Source organism: Equus asinus, chromosome 5 (assembly GCF_041296235.1).
Source record: "Equus asinus isolate D_3611 breed Donkey chromosome 5, EquAss-T2T_v2, whole genome shotgun sequence".
Taxonomy (NCBI): Eukaryota; Metazoa; Chordata; class Mammalia; order Perissodactyla; family Equidae; genus Equus; species Equus asinus.
The window spans coordinates 72,290,795-72,313,419 of NC_091794.1; the positions used below are offsets into that span (position 1 = coordinate 72,290,795).

The 22,625-nt window shown below is 44.4% G+C and overlaps 1 protein-coding gene across 1 annotated transcript in view; it reads left to right on the top strand.

Annotated features, from left to right (window-relative positions):
• The window catches only part of RAB3B (RAB3B, member RAS oncogene family), a 57,075-nt gene that overhangs the window by 11,538 nt on the left and 22,912 nt on the right, over positions 1-22,625 (top strand). The gene's annotated exons all lie outside the window — the stretch shown is intronic.

Consider the following 22,625-nt stretch of genomic DNA (forward strand, 5'->3'; position numbering starts at 1 on the left):
CACCGTGAGCTTTTGCAGTTTTCCTGTGTCTGGTTAAGTGGATTTATTGATTATACTACCTAATTTTAACTAAATGAACCCTCACAGTGGATCTATGGCTTTAAGAGTCTTGCAAAGAAACCTCTGATTGAAGACAATGCTAATTATAGTGAGCCTGAGTGAGCCCAAGAAAATGGCTGACGTTTCTCCAACTCCTGGCACAAGTTCATTGTCAGCCACATTTTGAGGTAAAATCAATGATGATCTAATTAGAGCTGACATGATCAATCACATTGCTTTTGCTAAAAAAAAATTAGAGTTTTTGTGTGTGTGTGTATGTGCTTTTCCATAGCAAAAAATAAAGTTTTCTGTACTATTCATAGATACATTACATAAATGTATTAAAATGTGTTAAAATGTAAACATTTAAATATTATTTATGTCATTTTAATGTATTTTAACATCTTTTGTGTACAGAAGTAGATATATATATATATACATATATATATATATAATCTAAGTAAATATACAAATATTGTGGGTGCTGTGCCTACATTTTTCTTACTTAGAGGGATATATTTGGAGACCACTACCATAAGCATTGGGGAGCCATAGAAGGGTTTTAAAAAGATCAGATTTGGGCCGGCCCGGTGGCACAGCGGTTAAGTGCTCACATTCTGATTCAGTGGCCCGGGGTTCGCCAGTGCAGATCCTGGGTACGGACGTGGCACTGCTTGTCAAGCCATGCTGTGGTAGGCGTCCCACATATAAAGTAGAGAAAGATGGGCACAGATGTTAGCTCAGGGCCACCCTTCCTCTGCAGAAAGAGGAGGATTGGCAGTGGATGTTAGCTCAGGGCTAATCTTCCTCAGAAAAAAAAAAAAAGATCAGATCTGCATTTTTTAAGATGCCTTCAGTTTGGAGGGTAGATGAAAGTAAGACAAAGAAACCATTGGTTTGGGTAAATTATAAGGGCCTGAACTAAGGGTATAAGTCTGCTCAGACTACTACAGCAAAATATAAGAGACGGGGTGGCTTAGACAACAGAAATTTATTTTCTCACTGTTCTGGAGTCCGAGACCAAGGTGCCAGCAGGATTGATGTCTGGCGAGAGCTCTCCCCTTGGGGTTGCAGACAGCTTCCTTGCTGTGTGCACACATGGAATTTCCTTGGTGCATGCACATGGAGAGAGACTGAGAGAGCTCTCAGGACCCCCACCCTTATGAACTCAATTAACCTTAATTACTTCTGTAGAGACCCCATCTCCAAATATAACTACACTAAACCTTAGGGCTTCAAAGTTTGAATTTGGGGAGACACAAATATTCAGTCCGTAACACTAAGACAACGTCAAAATAACGTAAGAGATGGAAATGGGGAGAGAGATTTGAGAAAGATTTAGGACTAGAATTTACAAGTTTTGATGATCAATTAATTGTGTAGAGAGAGGGAAGAACACATATCTGCTTATCTATAGCTACTTATATATATTTATTTCTGTATACAAAAGTTCCATGATTTTACCAAAGCTGTGTGAGCTTTGCTAAGTCACTTCACTTCCATGAGCAGACAACATCCTCAACTGTAAAAGTCTCACAGGTTTGTTGGCTGGAGCGGGGTGGTGCACTACACGTGATGACACAGTCTTGTGCCTGGCAGGTATTAGGAATGCAGTAATGTTAGGCTCCTGATTCACATGCAAAGGGTGACCAGGTCCCCTCCCAAGTTTCCCACCTGTGGTTCCAGGAGTGCTGGAGCAGCATCCAGGGACTCACCAGCACTGTATGAAGTGTTCAGTTAAATTCCTTCATCCCATTTGATTTCTCCCAGGGGATTTCAGAAAGCCATTGTCAGGGTAGAAGGTGGAGAGGGAGGAAGAGGAGGTTATGAGCAGCACCATTCACAAAAGGAGATTCTCTCATCTCTGGGGGATGTTGGATGCTGAAGGCATTGGTAATGCCTTGTTCCCTGGGTTCCTTCACCACATAGGTCCCTGGGAGCCCCCTCTGTTTCATGAGAGGTTAATTATGGTAGATCAGAGAAGAGAATCTTACTGGGGAGGTGGGAATTGGGGAGAAATCTCTTTAGTAGGGAGTGAGAGCACACACAGGTGCAAAGGGAGGGAGATTCGGTAACTCCACAGCAACAGACCAGATTAGAGGCCACTTACTGCTGGTTGCTGGTTGCCAAGCAACCCCTGGAGCCCTGTGGGAAGAGAAGAGTGGGAGAGGGACGTCCACTACAATGGTCCATGTGGGGACCATTGCAGAGGCTGTTGTGTCTAGTGCTGGTCAAGGGAAGAATTGGGGCTCTGCAGGAGTACTGAGCTGACCTAGGACCCTGGGGACCTGAGTTCCAGTCCTGGCTCTGCCTTGCAGTCGTTGTGTGATCTGGAGTGACCCTTCCCCTCCATGGGTCTGTTTCCCCAGCTATCAAGTGGACAAAATAAGCCTTGCTTTTCTTGCCTCCTGGGTTGTTGTGAGGGTCAGGTGAGGAAATAGAAGGGAAAGCCCAGGAGAAATAGGAAGCCTTGGGTAGATACAAAGGACTGTGGATATCGTCAGCTACATGTGAATGTGATTCTTCTTGTGTGTACTTTAAATCGTTCTTTGTGTCTTTCATACCTTCCCTCTGACCAAGAGAGGTAGTTATCTCCTTAATGGGTGGTTGAGACCAGAGAAGTCAAGTTACTTGAGTGGAACCAAACAGTAAACTTCATTCTTCCATTCATTCAGTACACTTTTATCTGGTGCTCACTCTGTGCCAGACATTGTGCTAGCTGTGGGGGAACACCCTTCCTGCTCTCATGGAGTGTACACTCTAGTAGGAGAGATAGACACTAAGTATGAGAATAAAAAATATCTAATTTCATCTGTGATAAAGGCCCAGAAGGAAAAGAATAGATTTATTTCAAACTCAGGCACTGGGACTCAAAGCTCAGATATCACTGAACTTGACTTAGGTCTCATCCCTGGGCTTGCAGCTGGGGTTCAACATCAACTCTAATTATGGTTTAAAAGGCTAGCTTAGCCTTTTATTTTTTATTTATTTATTTTTTAAAAGTCTTTTGTTTTTTATTTTTTATTTATTTTTTTGAGGAAGATTAGCCCTGAGTTAACATCTGCTACCAATCTTCCTCTTTTTTTGCTGAGGAAGACTGGCCCTGAGCTAACATCTTCCTCTACTTTATACGTGGGACGCCTGCCACAGCATGGTTTGACTAGTGGTACGTAGGTCTGCACGTGGGATCTGAACCGGCGAACCCCAGGCCACTGAAGCGGAATGTGTGAACTTAACCACTGCGCCACTGGGCCCGCCCCAACCTAGCCTTTAGAAAGTCATCACCCTTCACCACACCGGCTCACCCCAGGCCTGGTCCCTGTCAGAGGACATGGTGGTAGGACCCTCTATTGTGGAAAAACAGAATATCCTCCTTTCCAATCTCACCAGTGAGGCTTTTTTGGTGACCTGCATATCAAGGAGACTTTTAAGACGGGAGTGTCTCATGTGTCTGGCGATACTTGTATAAAACCAGGGAATGGACTGGCTGATGTCCAGCATTCTTCTATTGAGGGTTCAAGAACTCTCTGTTTGTGAAGGACTTATAGACCACTATCCTCCCTCCTGGGCCTGTCCTGGTATCGCTGTTCTCCTTCCTCTTTCTTTCTCTTCAACTCCCTCCTCTGAAGCCCTCAGTCACTGTGCTACTTGTGTGTACCTCCTTTATTCTACATGTTTTGCTGTGTTGGTGATGATTTTTAAAAGATAATGTGTATAAAGCACCAACATAGTGCCTGGCACGGAGGCAACACTCATCAAATAAGAGTTTTTATTAGGGTTCTAAGAAGGGTCAAGAATTGATACTCCTTTTCTTCCCCATTTAAGTTTGAAACCAACTGCGAGAGAGATGCAGGAGTCAGAGAGATGGGAAGTAATGTGGCAGCCTTATTATTGCTGAAAGCTAGGATGAAGCACATGGCGCAAGTCTTCAGGGAAGTGGAGCTTGCTAATACTTCACACTGGAGTCAGACAGACATACAGACCCAATCACAGACCACCGTGGGTTGCTAGCTGCAATTAGCTCATCCAACATGCTCCCAGGGTCAAAGTCCGTGTGGCCCAGAACTACTAATGCTTAAGGCCTGAAGCCTCCCACCTAGGTCTGCAGTGGAAGTCTCTATCTCCATGGACAGTCTTCCTTATGGAGGGGGAGGGGAGGGTCCTTCCTCCAACAGCTCTTTTTATAATTAAAGAGACAGGTAGAACCAAACATCAAGTCTAAGGCAAGATTGGGCATAATGGCAAAAGCTGGGAAAAATAGGAGTCTTAAGAGAGTTCGTGGGAATCTTAAATTCCGCAGTGAGAGTGACTCTCAGTGTAACCTGGAGCTAAGAATAAGACCAGGTGAGATGGGGCTGTGGGAAGTCAGCTAGGTTCACTCAGTAGCCAACCAGCTTATTCCCATACAGCAGCCTTGATGAAATTAGGTCACCATATTGTTTTGGAGTGTCACTTATAATATTAAATTAGTGAATATTAAATCTGGGGATGTCAAAGACCTGTATCTTAGGACGAGTAATATGAGAGTACAATAAAATGTAATAGAGCTTAGAAATATGGAAAGATAATAATACCAGAAACCTAGCCTAAGGAGGATTGTGGCTCTTGAGCAGTCATTTAACAAATATTTACTATGCCAGACATTGGGGATAGAGAAATTAATATGACTACGATACATTCTTTGCTCTTCAGGAACTAGTGAGACTGAATTTACCCTGAGCTCCAAAAGTGAAATAAAATGAGTAACATAGTTCTCTTGTTCTGGTTAAGAGAAGCAAACTAGGACACCTAGAGAGATTGACTTTCCCCTAGACTTTAAGAATATGGAATAATATATTATTCTGTGACATTGGGCAGCTGTGTAATGGGCATCTGTATTAGATTCCTGTTGCTACTCTCAAAAGTCACCACAAACTTAGTGACTTAAAACAACACAAATTTATTATCTTACAGCTCTGGAGGTCAGAAGTTCAAAATGGGTCTCACTGGGCTAAAATCAGGGTCTGGCAGGTCTACATTCCTTCTGGAGGCTCCAGGAGAGAATCTGTTAACTTACCTTTTCCTGCTTCTAGAGGCTGCCTGCACCCCTTTTCTTGGGGCCCCTTCTTTCATCTTCAAAGTCAGAGGTGTAACATCTACCAATCTCTCTCTCTGACCTTCCTGCCTTTCTCTTGTAAGGACCCTTGTGGTTACCATGGGCTCAGCTGGATAGTTCAGGATAAACTTCCCATCTCAAAACCTTAATTTAACCACATTTGCAAGTCCCTTTTGCCCTGCAACGTATTTACAGGTTCTGGGGATATCCTTGGGGGCCATTATTCCGACTACCATGGCGTCTATTGATAACGTGGAAAAGATCTAACATAAATTCTCCCTATCCTTCAAGGCTGTAACTCAAGTTCTGTCCCCTCTGGTGATAGCCCCTCTTGCTAACTACCTGAAACAGGTGCTGTTTGTGTCTTAGGCTCACACTGCCCGCTGAGAATGCCTGTCACCTTGTTAGGTGCCAACAAGCCTGTGAGTTTAGAGCTCATTACATCTTGGGCTCTTGTGTTCTAACCTGAGGAGGCTGAGGTCCAGAGAGAGATATGCACTGTACTAAGGGCCCACTGCCAGGTTTCCTAACACATTCCAGTGCTCCTTGCGCCACCTCAGGAAGGTAAAAGCTGACCACCTGCGCATAAGCTGGGGCCCTACAGAGAGGCTGATGGGCAGCACAGAAGAGGCTCGAGGCTGAGCAGGGACACGGGCTCTGACAGGTCCCTGTGGCTCCAGGAATGTGGAGACAGTTCCTGTGTACAACATCCCATACTTAGTTCTTATGATAATCAGAATTGATTTTTCTAGGCAGCAAGTCTCCTGGTGTGGCTGCAGAAACATGTTGACACTTTCATCTCTCCAAGCCTGTAGGAGCCATCTGCTGGAGGAGGTTTAATCTGATTTTTAAAATCACAACAAAGACTATGGGAAGTCAAATCAGAATTGCGGGCATAGTCTGCCTTTGTAATATGCACATGAATTAACCTGCAATCCTGATTGGTTTTTCAAGGGGCCTCCCACTCTTTGGGGCCACCACCCCCTTCCCTCCACCCAAATTGGTGTGGGAGAAAAAGAAATAACCTACCAGCCATTTATACATTCATTCGTTCATTCAATAAATGTGTGTCATGTACCTGTTATGTGCCAGGCACTGTCATAAGAGGGCAAGTAAACAGCTACAATAAAATATAAACCATACAAAAAAGACATGAAGAAAGTGCTGTAGGAACTCAGGGAAAGGGGGGGAAGGGATCGAAACCTTCACAAAGGAGGGGACATTTGAGCTGGGTGTTGGCAAATGAGTAAGTTTTTTTCAGGTTAATATTAGGGAAGATCTTTACAAGCAGAAGAAGAGACATATGCAAAAGCACGATTGCTTTCAAGGACCCATTATGTGCCTGGCTGTGGTGGACTCTGCAGAGACTGGTGAGACAACATCCCTACGTCTAAGGGGCACTCAGTGTAGTAAGAGATCTGTTATAACAGGTACACAAATATCACTGATGCTACCGACATGAATGATGCCTTGAGAGAGATACAGAAAGTTTTAAGGGAGTTCAGAGAGGGAATGCCTCCCTCTCAGCTTGAGAGCATCAGGGAGGACCCCGTGGAGGAGGTGGCCTTAAGGTAATGAGCGTTGGTTCTAGCAGATAATAACATCCTCAGAGGCCTGGCTCTCTGTCTCATTCTTCTGGCTCTATGGTCCGGGTGGACCTCAGTTTTGGACTCAGGCAGTATACTGACATCTCCTGCAATGACCTACGTGTTCAGGAAGCAGTCTAGCATGTGGTTAAGAGCACAGCCTTTGGAGTAAGCCAGACCTGTGCTCCAAACCCCTTTCTGCCACTGTCATCTTGTTCAAGTCCCATTGCTTCCCTGTACTTCACTTTCTTCTTTCTAAAATAAGGATATTTTTAGTAACAACCACATAGTGTTGTTGACAGAATAAAATAAGATAATGGTTAGCCTAGTGCCTGCTACATAATGGTAAATGATCATTAATTGGTAGCTTTTATTATTATTAACTCCGTTCCTCTCAAGAGTTGATTTGTGGTAGCCAAGAGTCCGGATGTGGTCTGAGCTAGACTCTGCATCCTTTTTAGGAGTTGACAAATATCCAGCTGAATTCTTTCGCTGAGTCCTGAACTGAATTTGCAGTGGTTGGTGGCTGACCCCTTTGGCTGAGCCCTGCCCTGATGGCACATGCAGTTTAGCTGGGGAGGTAAAGCAATTTAGAAAACAATAAGAGCTAAAATGTGTGGTGCTCAGTGAATGCAGTAGAAGTTTAAAAGCAAGAGTTCAGTATTGGATAGATTGGGTAGGAAAGGCGTCTGGGAAGAAGGTGGGGAGCAGGGGAGCATTGCAGGCTGGGGAGAGAGGGAGAGGGTGTGATCGAGACATCCTAAGCAAGGGGTGGACAGGAGCTGAGTCTGGGGGCAGACGTTAAGGGAGGGGGTGAGCATAGTGTGCTTTGTGCAGTGTTCTTGCTGTGAGGTGATTAGCCTCCTCCCACGTGTCCTTGCCACAGCCCCTGCCTCTGCTCCATGTACCATGTGCTCTAGCCATTCCGGGGACACCAAGCTTCTCTTCTATGAGTTTGTTCATTGATTTACTCATTCATTCAGTAGTGTTTACATTGTACACACCAAGCATTGTTCTAGGTGCTACAGAAACAGCAGTAAGAGCAAAAGACAAAATCCCTAGCCCACATTCTGCTGGATTTAAGGGGGAGACTGGCAACAAACAAGTAGAGTATACAGTGTGTTCTCTGATGATAAATGCTCTGGAGAAACATATAGCAGGATAAGGGAAGGAGGAAGGGGGGTGTTTACAAGTTAGTCAGGATGGTCAGGGTAAGCCTCACTGAGCAAGGGACTTTTGAGTAAAACCCGGAAAGAGGTAGGGTATATTTTGGAGGAAGAGTATCCCAGGCAGAAGGAACAGCAAATGCAGAAACCCTGAGGCAGAGCTATCCTGGCACATTCCGGGGACAGTAGGAGACCAGTGCAGCTGGAGCAGGGCCAGCAGGCGAGAGCAGTCAGAGATGAGGCCAGAGAGTTAGTGGCAGGACCAAATTGTGTAGAACCTTGGAGGCCACTGTAAAAGCTTTGGGTCTATTTTTTTTAAACAGCTTTATTGAGGTATAATATACAAAAACACATATTTAATATACACAATTTGATGAGTTTGGACATATACAAACACCCGTGAAACCATCACCACCATTCAGATAATAGACATAGACACATCACCTCCAAAAATTTCCTTATGTCCCCTCTGCCCCTTTATTTTGATGGTAAGAACACTTAACGTGAAATCTACTCTCTTGACAAAAATTTAAGTGCAAATACTGTATTAACTATAGGCACTATGTTGTACAGCAGATCTCTAGAACTTATTCATCTTGCATAACTGAAACTTTATACCAATTGAACAACTCCCCATTTTCCCCTGCCCCCCAGCCCCTGGTAACCACTGCTCAATTCTCTGCTTCTGAGTTTGACTATTTTAGATCTCATATAAGTGGAATCGTGCCGTATTTGTCCTTCTGTGAATGGCTTATTTCATTTAGGATAATATTCTCTAGTTTCATCCATGTTGTTGCAAATGGCAGAATTTCCTTCCTTTTTAAGGCTGAATAATCCATTGTGTGTATATACCACATTTATTTTATGCATTCATCTATCAATGGACATTAGCATTGTTTTCATATCTTGGCTCTTGTCAATAATGCTGCAATGAACATGGGATTGTAGATATCTCTTTGAGATTCTGATTTCAATTCTTTTGGGTATATACCCAGAAATGAGATTGCTGGATCATGTGGTAGTTCTATCAAAGGACTTGAATAGAAGAAACATTTCTCCAAAGAAGACATACAGATGCCAACAGTATGTGAAAAAATGTTCAACATCACCAGTCATCAAGGAAATGCAAATCAAAACCCCAATGAGATATCACCTTACACATGTTAGGATGGCGGTTATCAAAGAAAGAAGAGATAATAAGTGTTGATGAGGATGTGGAATATTTGGAACCTTGTACATCGTTGATGGGAATGTAAAATGGTGCGGCCACTGTGGAGGCTCCTCAAAAAAATTTTAAAAGACTGGATTTTACTCAGAATGAGATGAGAGAGTTTTGAACAGTGGAATGACATGATCTGACATGTTTTTTAAAGTAAACTTTGCTTTTGGATAATTTTAGATTTATAGAAAATTTGCAATGATAGTACAAAGAGTTGCCATGTATTTTGCCCAGTTTCCCTAATGTTAACATCTTACATAACCACAATACATTTGTCAAAACTAAGAAATTAAAATTGTTACAATATTACTAACTAAACTATAGACTTTATTCAAATTTCAGTAGTTTTTCAACTAATGTTCTTTTCCTGTTCCAGGAGCCAATCCATGTTGCATTTAGTAACCTATTTTTTTTAAATTGAGAGATAATTCGTATATCTTAAAATTCATCCTTTTAAAGTATACAGTTCAGTGATTTTTAGTATTCACAAAATTGTGCAACCATCACCACTAATTCCAGAACATTTTAGTGACTTATATTTTAATATTTAACAGGACTGCTCTGAGGCAGGATTATGTCTGTTTCAAGAATAAATTATAAACAGGCAAAGGACAGAAGCAGGGAGGATCAATTAGGATTTGCAGTAATCCAGGCTGAGAATGATGGAGACTTGAAGTAAGATGGTAGTGAAAGTGTCCAGATTCTGTGTATATGTTGAAACAGGATTTGCTGATGAATTGGATGTGAGAGAGAAGGAAGGGGAAGAGTCAAGGATAATAGCGAGGGTTTAGGCTGAGCGACTGAAAGGTTGGAGATGCCTCTGACTGAGATAGGAAAGACTGCGGGAGAGTAGGATTTGGGGAGACAGTTGGGGCCTGAGTTTTGGTTATGTTCATTTTGAGATGCGTGTTAGATAACCAAGTAGAGGTATAGAATAGACTGTTGGATGAATGAGTCTGCTGTTCAGGGCAGAGGCCCTGGCTGGAGATATAAATTAGCAAGTCATCAGCGTGTCGGTGGTATTTAAAACCACGAAGCCAAATAAGATCAACAAGGCAAGGAGTGAAGATAGAAAGAAGAGTTCTAAGGACTGAGCCCAGAGACATTCCGACACCAAGATGTTGGGTAGATGACGAAGAATCAGCAAAGGAGACTGAAAAAGAGCAACTGAGAAAGGAAAGTGTGGTGTCTTTGCAGGCAAATAGAGTTTTACAGAGGAGAGATCAACTGTGTCAAATGCTACTGCTAGGTTGTGAATATGAGGACTGAGAACCCACCACTGGATTTAGCAATGTGGAGCTCATCGGCATCCTTGATACAAGTCGTTTTAGTGGAGTCATGGGCATGAAAGCCTGGTAAGAGTGGGAGAAGAGAAATTGGAGCCACCAAGTATATATAGCACTTTTGCCCTTAGGAAAAGGAGACAAACGAATGGTAGCTGAAATGAAGGGGGAAGTGAGTCAGAAAAGGTTTTGGTGTGTTGTTTTTTAAGACAGGAGAAGTAGCAGCATGTTTGTGTGCTGGTGGGACAACCCAATAGAGATCAACAAACCAAGCAACCAACAAGGAAACAAACGAAAAAACAAGACACTATAGGAGAGAGAATTGCTGGGACAATATTCTTGAGTTGGTGAGAGGGGATGGGATCACAAGCGGAGGGTGAGTCCTTCTAGGAGCACAGATCCTGCATCCGCATTAAGAGGGGAGAGAGCAGAGGCTACGGGGTGTGGCTAGGGGCTACATGTACTGGTGGAATTCTCTTGGACACAGTTTTCTCATGAAGTAGGAAGTAAGGTCATCAGCTGGGAGTGAGGATGGGGGAGGAAGTGTTGAGATTCAGAGAGAGAGGAGAATGTCGTCTAGGAAGACGGGAGAGTGAATAGACGAGGGAAATGTAATTTGATTGCTGATTAGCATTAAGGCTCCACTTGAAATTAGTGATCATAAATTGGAATTCATGAATTTGAAGCATGGTTGTGTTTTTCTCCAACCCTGTTTTGCTCTGTGGACACAGTCATAGAAGAGGCAGAGAGTTGGCGTCAATGAAAGTATTGTTTTGCTGAGTGAGTACGAGAAAGCACTAGAGAGCCAAAGGAGTCAGAGGTGTGTGCATGGAAGCCATCGTCATAACTCACCATAGAGTTCAAGCTGGGCAGAGAGGGAAGTGAGGACGCAAGGGGGTCAAGGACAGTGAAAAGATGGTGGGGGTTGAAGACTGTTGAAGCCGGCAACCTATAAGGAATGAGCTGGAAAGGTCATAGAGGGTCTGAGAGGGGGAGGCTTGAAGTCGCTCTTGGTAATGCCAAGGTGCAGGGTATGACTGTGTGAGTGAGCGGCTGAGGGAAGGTTGGAGATCAGCATCACTGGAGGGAGAGCAGTTTGAGGAAATGCAAGTCAGGATGTTGGAAGTCTCGTCTCTGTGGATTTTGAAATCACTCAGAACTATGGAGAGAGTAACAGTGAACCAGGAGCCGGTCACTGGTCAGTAGAGGGATGCACGGTGGCCTCATTTCATGAGGTGAGATTCAAAGCTGGAGGGGTTTTATTTTTTGAAGGAGGGAAGGGGAAGGTTGGAAGCAGGAGTGAGAAGCAACAACATGTATCCCACCTCCTGGCCCAGAGACTCTAATCTGGTGAGGGAGGAAGTAGCAATCAATCTGGAGGCTTTAGGGGAAGCCCCGTCCTCCGGGGGAGCCAGGTTTCAGTTACAACAAGGAGGTGAAGAAAACATTCAGAGAGGGTGAGGAAAAAGAGACTTTTCTGATGACAAACTGTGGCTTTCAGAAGGCCCAGGGAAAGGTTCCGGTTGGGAGGGGAGGAGATAGATTAGAAGAGATGAGGTACAGAGCTCTATGGGAATCAGAGTCCAGTGTCCAGGACTGGAGGGACTTGCCATGACTGACATGAATAGAGGGAAAAAAGGGGCAACAAAATGCATTACAGTACAAACAGTGGTTGTGTGTGGGGGCCGTGAGAGGAGAGGTGAGGGCCTTGCTGCCTCTTGATCCCTGCCTTTAGAGGCCCAGAGCTGGTGGAGGAGCTCTTCTTACTCGGAAGGTCTGGGGTCCCTCTCATTTCATGCATCAATAATTATTGTGACAATAAACAGCAACTACTATTTATGTAAAATATCCTTCCCTGTAAAATGGGGTTGGTATGAGCTGACAGTGGCATGGGCTAATGGCCAACACTGTGCTCTGTGCTTTTATCAACTCGGTTCATCCTCATAACAACCCTATGAGCTAGGTGCTGTTATTATCCCTGTTTTACAGATAAGTAAACTGAGGTCCAGAGAAATTAGGTAGCTTACTCAAGTTCACACAATTTATAAGTGGTGGAATCCAGTTTTGAATTGAGATCTATTGGACTTCAAAACCCGTGCATGCACCATGCCCTGTACCTCTCCCCTCCTTGTTATGTCTTCACATAGGTAAGGACTTGGATGCTTAGACAGCACTCAATAGATGGTGAAAATGTAGAGTTATCATTTCTTGGGCAGCAACTCTATATTGTGCAGGTGCTTTACATGCATTTTTTGTTTTTTTATAATCATCACAGCTATTCTGTGGAAACTAAGGTGATGAGGAAACTAAGACTCAGAAGTTCAGGAACTTGACCAAATCCTACCAAGACTAGGAAACGGCACAGCTAGGGTTCCAAAGGAGGATTCTCTGCCTCATTTGGGCTCAGAGCCTGTGTTCTTTTCACACCCAGCTGCCTTCCCCACTCTTCCCACTGCCCTGTGATACCCTAGGACCTCACAGGTGGTTGAGAGTCAATGTCACAGCTGGAATTTGGGGACTCCAAGCAAACACTCTCAGAGAGGGATGGGTTATCTGTTGCAAACTATCTCCTGTTTTCTTTCCAGCTCCCCTCCCTTTCTACTAGCCATCCTCTCTCTCGACCCCACTACGACTTCACAGGTGACTCTAATGCCCATCCAAGGTTGTGCAACACTGATATATAAGTATGTAAATAAGTGACTTGGCCCTTAGTGTAGTGGTCTATAAGGAGCTGCTGCATATTCTGACACAGGATAAGAGAGGGATGGGAGCTTGGTTTGTCCAGTTGTGTTATGCATAGAACGAACACATGACACCAGCAGTGTGACAAGTAATGATGTCTCTGACTCTCAGTTTCCTCAGCTGTGAAACAGGAATAATATTAATGGCTACTTCTTAGTGGTGCAGTAAAGATTAAATGAGACAGTATGAGGAAAGGTGCCTGTAACGTAGTAAGTGCTCAGTAAACTTGCTCAAAGTCACACAGTGAGTGGTAGAGCCAGGATAAGTTCATGAGTGTTCTATCGTGCTCTGCTGCTGTGACTGATCTTGCTTACAACCACTTCTAAGATCGTGAGCTGTGGGGTTTCCAGGGTGAAATTCATAAGCAGAGAAATCAGGTGTGAGTCGTGGCCCTTTTACCCCCATTTTCAGTGGGTGGAGAGAGCAGCAATACTCTGCCCCTGAAGATGCCCACTTACCTTTGAAGGTGGGAGATTCTCCTAGCCTGCTTGAGTCCTGCCTAATGGGTTGCTAAGGGCAGGAATGGGAGTGGGGAGGCCATTCAAGTGAGGATTTATAATTCCTTCCTTCTGCGACTCCTCCTTCCCCGACACCATTGCCCCACACCTTGGGTTGCCAGGTGCCAGATGGAAACTTTTATCCTCTCTGTACTCTTGTGCTTCTCACCTTCCTCTGTGAAGTTTGTTGACTCTGTGCTAATGACGCAGAGGCTCTGAGCTCCAGCCCAGGGTGGAGGCGGGGAGAGGGGAGATGGATGGGAGGTCAAATCCAAGGGGATGTCTATGCTCCCTCTCTTGAACACCCCAACCACTGCCCCCAGCTCAAAACTGAAGGTCCTCCTTTATTTCTCTTACCTCTTGTCCTACTCATCCACTTGTTCATAGGAACTATCAATTCTATCTCTCAAATTTTTCTTCAACACATCCCCTCCTCAGTTCTGTTCCATTAATATTTATTGAGGGCCAACGGTGAACCTGCCTCCCCCTTCTGCCCCTTTCCTACCTCAGATTCTGTTATCTCCTCCTTAGACTGCAGCAGCAGCCCAAATGGATCTCCCTGCCCTCAGTCTTGCCCTCTCCGTCTGCTCTGATTACTGTCGCTGCACTGCTTAAAGCCCAGGGAGGGCTGTGTGTGGATACACAGTAAATGCCTTTTCCTGGCACTCCAGGACCTTCCTTGCCTTCCCAGCTCCATGTTCAGCCACTCACCCTTCAGGCAGTGCATGCTCCACCCACATGTTCTCCAAACCCCCAACCCAAACCCAAACACGGGATGTGCTTAAAAAAAACTTTATTTTTTAGAGCAGTTTTAGATTTACAGAAAAATTGCAAAGATAGTACAGGGAGCCCTTGTTTATCTCATACCCAGTTTCCCCTGTTATTGCCATCTTACATTAGTGTGGTCTATTTGTTCTAATTAACCACTACTGATGCCTTATTATTAACTGAAGTCCACAGTTTATTCAGATTTCCTTAGTTTTTATCTAATAACCCTTTTCTCTTCCAGGATCCCATCCAGGACAGCACATTGGACTTAATTGTCCTGTCTCCTTGGGCTCCTCTTGGCTGTGAGAGTTAGGATGCACTTTTTTGCTTCCTGCTTTCCTTTCTCCCTAGTGCTTACCCCTTGTCCCCATTTTCCACCAATTTCCATTTGACTTTAATGACTCAGTTCAAGTGTAACCTCTTCTGGGAAACCTTTCCTCACTTGCCTCTCTGCCAGCCTGGGTTTAGGGCCCCTCTTTACTTCCCACACTTACCAGCTATATTGCAAGTGTGTGGAACTTGCCTGTCTTCCTCCCCGATTGCAAGCTCTCTGAGGGCAGGGGCCAGGTCTGATTCATGTCTACAGTTCCAGCACCCAGCACAGGGTCTGACAAAGAGTAAGCGTTCAATAGAGGCGATCAAAATGAAAGTGAGTGCTCAGGCTGTGGCTTTATACCTCTTGAAGTCGAGGCCGGCTATTCTCCCTGCACCTGGAATGTGACCCTTCTTCTGGACCCCAGATCAGGTTTTCCCTCCCCCAGGAAGCTCCTCTGAGCAGTTCTGCCCCTCAGTGGCTGGGAGGTCTGAGGCTTCTCTTGGGTTAGCCTCTCTGTAGAATGGGCATGCTGCTTTCTTACGTGGCTATCCTCTCAGAGCTCTGTGTGTACCAGTCCAGTCAGAACATCTGCTACATCTGTGATCTCATTTGATCCTGAGAAGAGATCCTGTCATTCTCATTATACCCTTGAGGACACTGAGGCCCAGAGAGGTAAAGTGTTTGTACTTTCCCAGAGGTCACACAGCTGGGAAATGGTTAAGTGAGACTTGAACCCAGGCTTTCACGACTCACTCCCAAGCCTGGGCTTCCCACTGGACCGCACTGTTTCTGCATGTTAAAATAGGAGACCTAACTATGAGCTACAATTAAATGCTGTGCTGGAGCCGTCTCAGTACATCCCAGCCTTCTCTGCAAGGACCATTTTAAATAGGGCTCCAGGCTGACGCCACAGCACCATAAACTGGCTGAACCCTTTAGTTTCCTCAGCTAGGACTTTGGGAGGAAGGAAGAAGGGACATAGGAGAGAAGAGAGAGAGTGACTAGAGAATATCAGAGGTGATTCTAAGGTTGGACATTGTGTTCAGGCTCCCACGAGGTACCATTTTGTGAGGAGAGAAAACGCCCTCTCAGGATGCTGTCCCCCAACCAGTGTGTTCCTGTGTCAACTGATTGAGCCCAAAGGCTGGCCTGGAAATTTACCACCAGTGGAGGCATAATTAGCCCTTGAATTTCCTGCCGGCAGAAGTTTGCTCAGGCAGTTACCAGCCATGCTTTCTGAGGTTCCTCCCTCCTCACACTTTCATACACCTCCAGCTCTCTGGGTATCTGAGGCCTGTCCTGGGTGTGGCACCAGGGGAAGAATAGAGTATCGAGGGCCAGCTGTAGCCGGAATGAACCTGACTAATGTTTATACAGATCTTTACAGCCGCTCAAGCACTGTCACCACACCGATCTCATTTTAGCCCCCTAACAATACCAAGAGAAGGATATTGTTATCAACCCCATTTTGCAGCAAACGAATCGGCTCAGAATGTCAGATAACTGGATCAAGGTGACATGCCAGGAAGCAGCAGAGCTGGAGTTTGCATTCAGATGTGCTTGACCCAAAATCCATACTCTTACTGCTTCCCCTCACAGTACCCACTCATTAAATGCTTACAGTGTTTAATTAATTGACACATAAGTGCTGAAGGGACACTAAAATTGAGGGGATGATGGGAATGAGGCTTTTAAGAGTCTTTTTGGAAGAGGTGATCTCACCCATGAGATGGGAACAGAAGTGGAAGCCAAGATAGAGAATTTTTTTTTGGTCTTGTTCCCAAAGGGATTTAAAGTGGCAAAGAAAGGTTAGACAGAATGAGGGACTTTATCTTTTTTTTTTCTTCCCCAGTTTGGTTCTGACTCTAGCCTGATGTTTTTCACCCAGGTATGTTGCTCCTTATTACCTCCCAGTAGTTCAGTCAATCATAAAAAAACCCAAACCAAAACAAAACAAAAACCAAAAAACAAGAGTTTATAGTCTGGTGGAGGAGACAAACGCCTTGGCAGTTCATATGGTGTTTCTTTAGAGAGAGTGTAGAAGAGGGGTTAGGAAGGCTGTGAGGTCAGACTGTCTGGTTCGGATCTTTACAGCTGTATGACCTTAGGCAAGGTATTTAACCTACGAGTCTCAGTAACTTCATCTGTAAAATGGGTGTGATAATGGAACCTCTCTCAGGAAGTGGTAGGAATTAGCACAGTGCCTGGCACACTCTAAGTCTCAGCGGGTGGCAGTCAGTCATCACTTCTGCCTGTGGGTCTTGGTGGAAATGTGAATCATCGAGGAGGAAGCACTTTGGCTGAATTCTGAATGGTAAGGAGTGACTTGTTCAGCAGGGAGGAATCAGGCTGTTCCAGGCAGAGGGAACAGCATGAGCAAAGTGCAGAGACTTTGAGGAGCACAATGTTTGGGACCTGAGGAGTAGCCTAGGGTGGTTAGAATCTGGGGAGAAATCACAGGGAGGGGTGGCATGAGCTGAAGGCAGTGAAATTGTTAGGTTAGAAGACCAAGGATAAGTTTAGCATCCTGGCAGGTGTATAGCACGGAGGTTAAATTCCTGGCTCCAACATTTGCTATCTTTGGCAAGCACTTAACTTTTCTGTGCCTCAATTTCTTTGTCTTACCCACCTGAAAGAGCTAGTTGTGAGGACTGATGAAGTAATGCATGAAAAACCCTTGTAAAAGTGCCTGGCCCTTAGTAAGTACTGGCCCTCAATTCATGTTAGCAATTATTGTTATTACTATTTATCCTGACTCCTAGAGCTAGAAGGAGCCCTAAAAATCATCTAGTCTAATATCCCTATCTTATTTTTATTTATCTATTTATTTAAGATTTCCACCTGCAGTATTTTTTTTTTAAGATTGGCATCTGAGCTAACATCTGTTGCCAATCTTTTTTTCCTTCTCCCCAAAGCCCCTCAGTACATAGCTGTATATTCTAGCTGTGAGTGCCTCTCGTTGTGCTATGTGGGACACCACCTCAGCATGGGCTGATGAGCGGTGTTAGGTCTATGCCTAGGATCTGAACTGGCGAAACCCTGGACCACTGAAGCAGAGTGCACAAACTTAACCACTCGGCCATGGGGCCAGCCTGTAATTATCCCTGTTTTAAAGATGGAAAACCCAAGGTCCAGAGTGGGGGTTATTCATAAGCCCATGAAACAAGTTAGTGGCAGAATTAAATCTTACCCAGGCCTCCCTGACCCCCAGCCTGCATCGTGTAGCTCCCTTACTGTTGTCAGGCTGCCTCTCACAGGTTCCCCACTCTCTTCAGATGATCGTCTCTCCTCCCTTGTAAATAAATTTCATGGCATTTGCTTTGTGGAGCTGAGTGTTTATCCTATTTTTAGAACACTCTGGCACCTGTATGCAAATGATACTCAGGGGACTTGTCTGCTGTGGTGACTTGGGCCAACTCCCAAAAGAAAGCAGCTATGAGACCAAAGGGAAAGCACAGCCCAGGGTGGGATGGAGATCCTGAATTATCTTTCTAGTTAACTCCCTGGGGAGATCATTCTAATCTCGTACCTGCCCTGTGTGTGTTAACTCCTTGTGTCTCTGTTTGGAAATGAGTTCATAGGAGGTCCCTGGGCCAGGCTCCAAGCCGAGGTTTTGGGCTTTGAATGTCATGTCAGAAGATGCCGTGGAACCCAGGCCTGTGGACATTCATATCAGCTCAGGTTCTGGGGAAATGTTTCCTACTATCAGGAAAATGGAAGTAATGTGGGGAATTGGAGGGAGAAAGATAACTTTATCAGACAACCCAATGGTTCTGCCCTGCAGAGCGGGGGAGAACTGGGACTCGAGATGACAAGAAGAAGGGGAGAACAAGGCCTCGAACACTTCCCTCCTAAGAGTCAATGTCCCCTGCCCCTTTGGCATAAGCAGCAGAGTCCCCATCCTCAACGGCCTCTCCATTTAGCACACACTTGACCTCCAGGCCATATGCCCGATGTTGGGTGCCACTAAACCCCTCAGTGGCTCTCTGTTCTCTTTAGGACAATGTCCAAGCGCCTGGCCTGGCCTTCTGGACCTCCATGATCGAGCTCCAGCCTCACTTCCTACTTCCTCCTCCACCTAGTATTTTAAGTACTGTGTTTCAGAGAATCTAAAATGCTATCAATTATAAGTATGTCATATTTCAGAGTTTCTAATGTGAAAGTGTGGACATCTTAGAATCCGTAAAATATGGTATTTTACACTCCCGAGAAAATGGAACCATTTGTACTCTCCCCAGACACCATGCAGTTTCAGGCCTTACTATTTTTTTTTTTTTTAGCTGTTTCTTAGGGAACATTTCAAACATACACACACTCAAGTAGGGAAATTAAATTGTACTTGAACCCCATCATCCATCTACAACAGTGATCAAATCATGGTTTGTCCTCCATGTTTTTCCCATATTTCCTTCTTCCTGAACTATTAATAACAATAGCAACTGCCAGTACTCACTATGGGTTTAGTTTTTCTTAATTACAAAAGTAATATATGCTCATTTAAAAAAATACTTTGAAATCATAGCCAAGCATCAAGAAGAAAAATGTTATTGATGTTTTGGTTGGTTTCTTTTCAGTTTCTTTTCTATGAATTTTTAACGTAGTTGAGGTCATACTGTATATTCAACTTTATATCCTGATTTTTTTTTAATGTAACATTATAAGTATAGCTAAAATTCTTAGAAAATCTTTATGAATATGTTTTAATGACGTTATACGGAAGATTACCATATCTAGTTATTAATTCATTCATTCAGCAATATTTGTTGCACTTACTGTGTGTTGGGCTCTTGGTAACAGTGGTCAAAGAATGAGGCATGGTCCCTGGCCTCTGGAAGCTTAATTGTTCTCCGTTGTTTGAACATTTAATTATTCTCAGTTTGGGGCTGTTATGAATCACGTGGCAGTGATCAGTGATCATCCTTGTGTGTAAAACTTTTCCTGGGTTTCAGATTATTTCTTCTAGACACGTTTTCAGTAGTGAAATTCCTATTTTACTCTACCTTTGTCAGCATCAAATATTATCTTAGTTTAATTTCAGCTAATTCAATAGGTAAAAAATAGTATCTCATCATTTCAAATTTCATTTCTCTGATTGCTTATTGAACAATCATCTGTATATTTATTAACCATTTGTTTTCTGCAAATTGTCTGACAAGGGTCCTATTTTTATCACCAGCAGTTTCTCAGTACAAGACCTGACTCTCACTTCCTTTTACTTGCTGTGACCTGGGGATGTATTAAGTATAATCTTGTTCCAAGCTTCTCTTTTTCCTCCTGCCCTCTCCCACCTCACTTCTTCCCTCACCTCTTCCTGTCTTGAAGGGGAGTTGTGTGAGTCATGTAAAGGGTGCAGCAGGTGGCACATTAAGCGAATTCCCAGAGAGACTTCTCAGGATGTAGTGAATGGTGCTGATGTCAATTGGAGGCAAAAAGAGTGAAGAGGAAATGGGTTGGCAACTCTGATGCTAAATTTGTCCGTATAAAGCCCTGGTGTTAGGGATGATGGGTCATTCAACAGGCATCTTTAAAATACCTGCTGTGTGCCCAGATCTGTGCCGGGTCCTGATGAGGGCTTATTAGCTGGAGAAAACACAAATGAAGTAGCTTGTAATTAAGAGCCAACTATGTACGTGTCAGAGGCATTCAGACTAAGTGGAGATATCCAGCAGACAGTTGGAAATTTCCATCTGAAATGTGGAAGTGAGGGGCCCAGGAGAGGATAAAGAGCCAGTGTAGGAGACAGTAGGAGCAGGAGGAGATGAAAGGAAAGAACTGGTGAAGTGGAGGAGGGGCTTCAAGAAGAGAAATGTGTGTTTAGAGGATGTCATCTCTGTTGTTTAGGGCAATAGACAGATCACATTATCCACCCTTCTCTCATTCATTCATTCCTTTGTTTGTTCAGTATTTTTGGAATACCTGCCAGGTGCTGGGCATTGCTCCGGACATTGCTGAAGGTACAGAAATGAAAGTCACAGTCCCTAACCCACAGTCTAAATGAGGAGATAGAGATGCGAGTGGAAACAAATCCCTGCTGTAGGTGCTACGATCCATTCTTTCAAGAAATATTTATTGAACACCTAACATATGCCAGACACATTGAGGAGCAATGAAAAGAAGCCCTATGACCTTTAGTTTATCCACTCAAAGTAAAAGGTAGCGCCCATGTCTTAGTGGAAATCATGGAAATCAATCACCATATCTGTGAGAGGTTTTGAGTGTTGAGTGTTTGAGGGTTTTGTGTGAGAGAACAATGCCAAAAATAAGAATTCAGGGCACTCATCTCTCTGGGTCTTGGTTTCCCATTTGTAATATGAGGGAGTTGACCCTCTATGTACCTATCGTAGGGTTTGTCACATGTGAGGTAACTTCCCAGCTAGACTGAGAATTCTGAGGGCAGGGATCACATGCGTCTTGTTCACTGGCACAGTGTGGACTCAGTAAAATTTGTGGAATTGATCACTCTCACACGGGCCTTCTAGCTCTAACATTCTGTGCTATCGCTAAAATAAAGGCCCGAGTACATCCTGTGGAAGCCCAGAGGGAATGACGAATTTTGGTGCTGGATCTCAAAGAACTTCCCAGAATAGTTGCCCCTTGACCTGGACCTCAAAGGTTGGTTAGGGTTACAGTGGGCGGGAAGTGCTTTATAATCCCTAGTCCTGGATTCCAGTGACCTTTTTACCGCCCTCTGCTAGCTATGTGCCCTGGGACTCCTGTTTTCTCACCTGTAAATCAATAGTGACAATAATACATGGTGTGTTGGAAAGAACACTGGATGTGGAGTCAGAATATTTGGATATGAGCCCCAGCTCAGCCAAAAAGTAAGTAGCTGCAAGACCTTGGGAAAGTCACTTTACCTCTCTGGGTCTCAGTTTCCCTACCGGCAAAATAAAGCAGTCAAATTGTTTGAGCTCTAAGATTGGTTTCTTCTGGCTCTAAAAAGTCTGCGTCACAGGTCATTGTTAGGATCCAATGAGAGATGCAACAAGAATGCTTATTAACTGTGGGGTGCTCTACTGAGGACAGATGGGTATAACACCAATCCTGCTCCAAGGGGTCACTCTCTCCATTCGTCTGTCTTCTGCTTCTCCCTGGCACCACTGAACCTCCCTGGAAAGCTCTGGTCCTCTCATTTCCTCCCATCCCCCTAGGACCTAACGGCTTGGCTACCAGCTGCTGCAGAATACAAAGGGCTTGGAACTTGGTAGCTGTGGGTCAGGGGGTGGGGTGTGGGGAGAGCCAGCCTGGAAGGTCTCATTACCTGCTTCCCTGGTGCTTATCATCCCCGCCCCCAACCTGACCTGGAGGGAGTGAATTGAAGAGGGGCAGGGAGGAGTTTGGCTGGGGGAGCAGGGATGCAAGAGGGCAGGATCCAGGGATGGAGGCTCCAGAGATAACCTCTTACTAGTTGTATGACCTGCTAAATCTGTCAGTGCTCTGGGCCTCCAAATCAGAAAGAGGAGCTGGTTTGTATGATCTCACAGACCTTTTTCCCGCCAATCCTGAGGTTCTAAATGAATTTTCCCTATTTGGCACATAGTCAGCTCTTGAGTTTTATTCACTAGTATTCTTATTAAGTGCTTACTGTGTTCCTTGTGCTATAACTGAGGGCCTGGGATTTAGCTAAATATAAGATTGGGTCTCAGGATGCTCATAATCTGAAAGAGGAAACAAATAAATAAACCAGTAACTATAATAAACGTGATGTATGCAATGATATACTGTCAAACCATAAAAGGGCAGAGAAGAAAGTTACTTTGTGGAGAGAGAGATCAAGGAAAACTTCAGAGGATGTGACCTTGAATAAGGTTGTAAATTATAGAAGAGAAGGGGATTCCAGGCACAGCTCAGCATGTGAACCTAAGGCTCAGGAGCAGTGTGTTTGGGAAACCACAAGAAGTTAGGCAAAGCTAG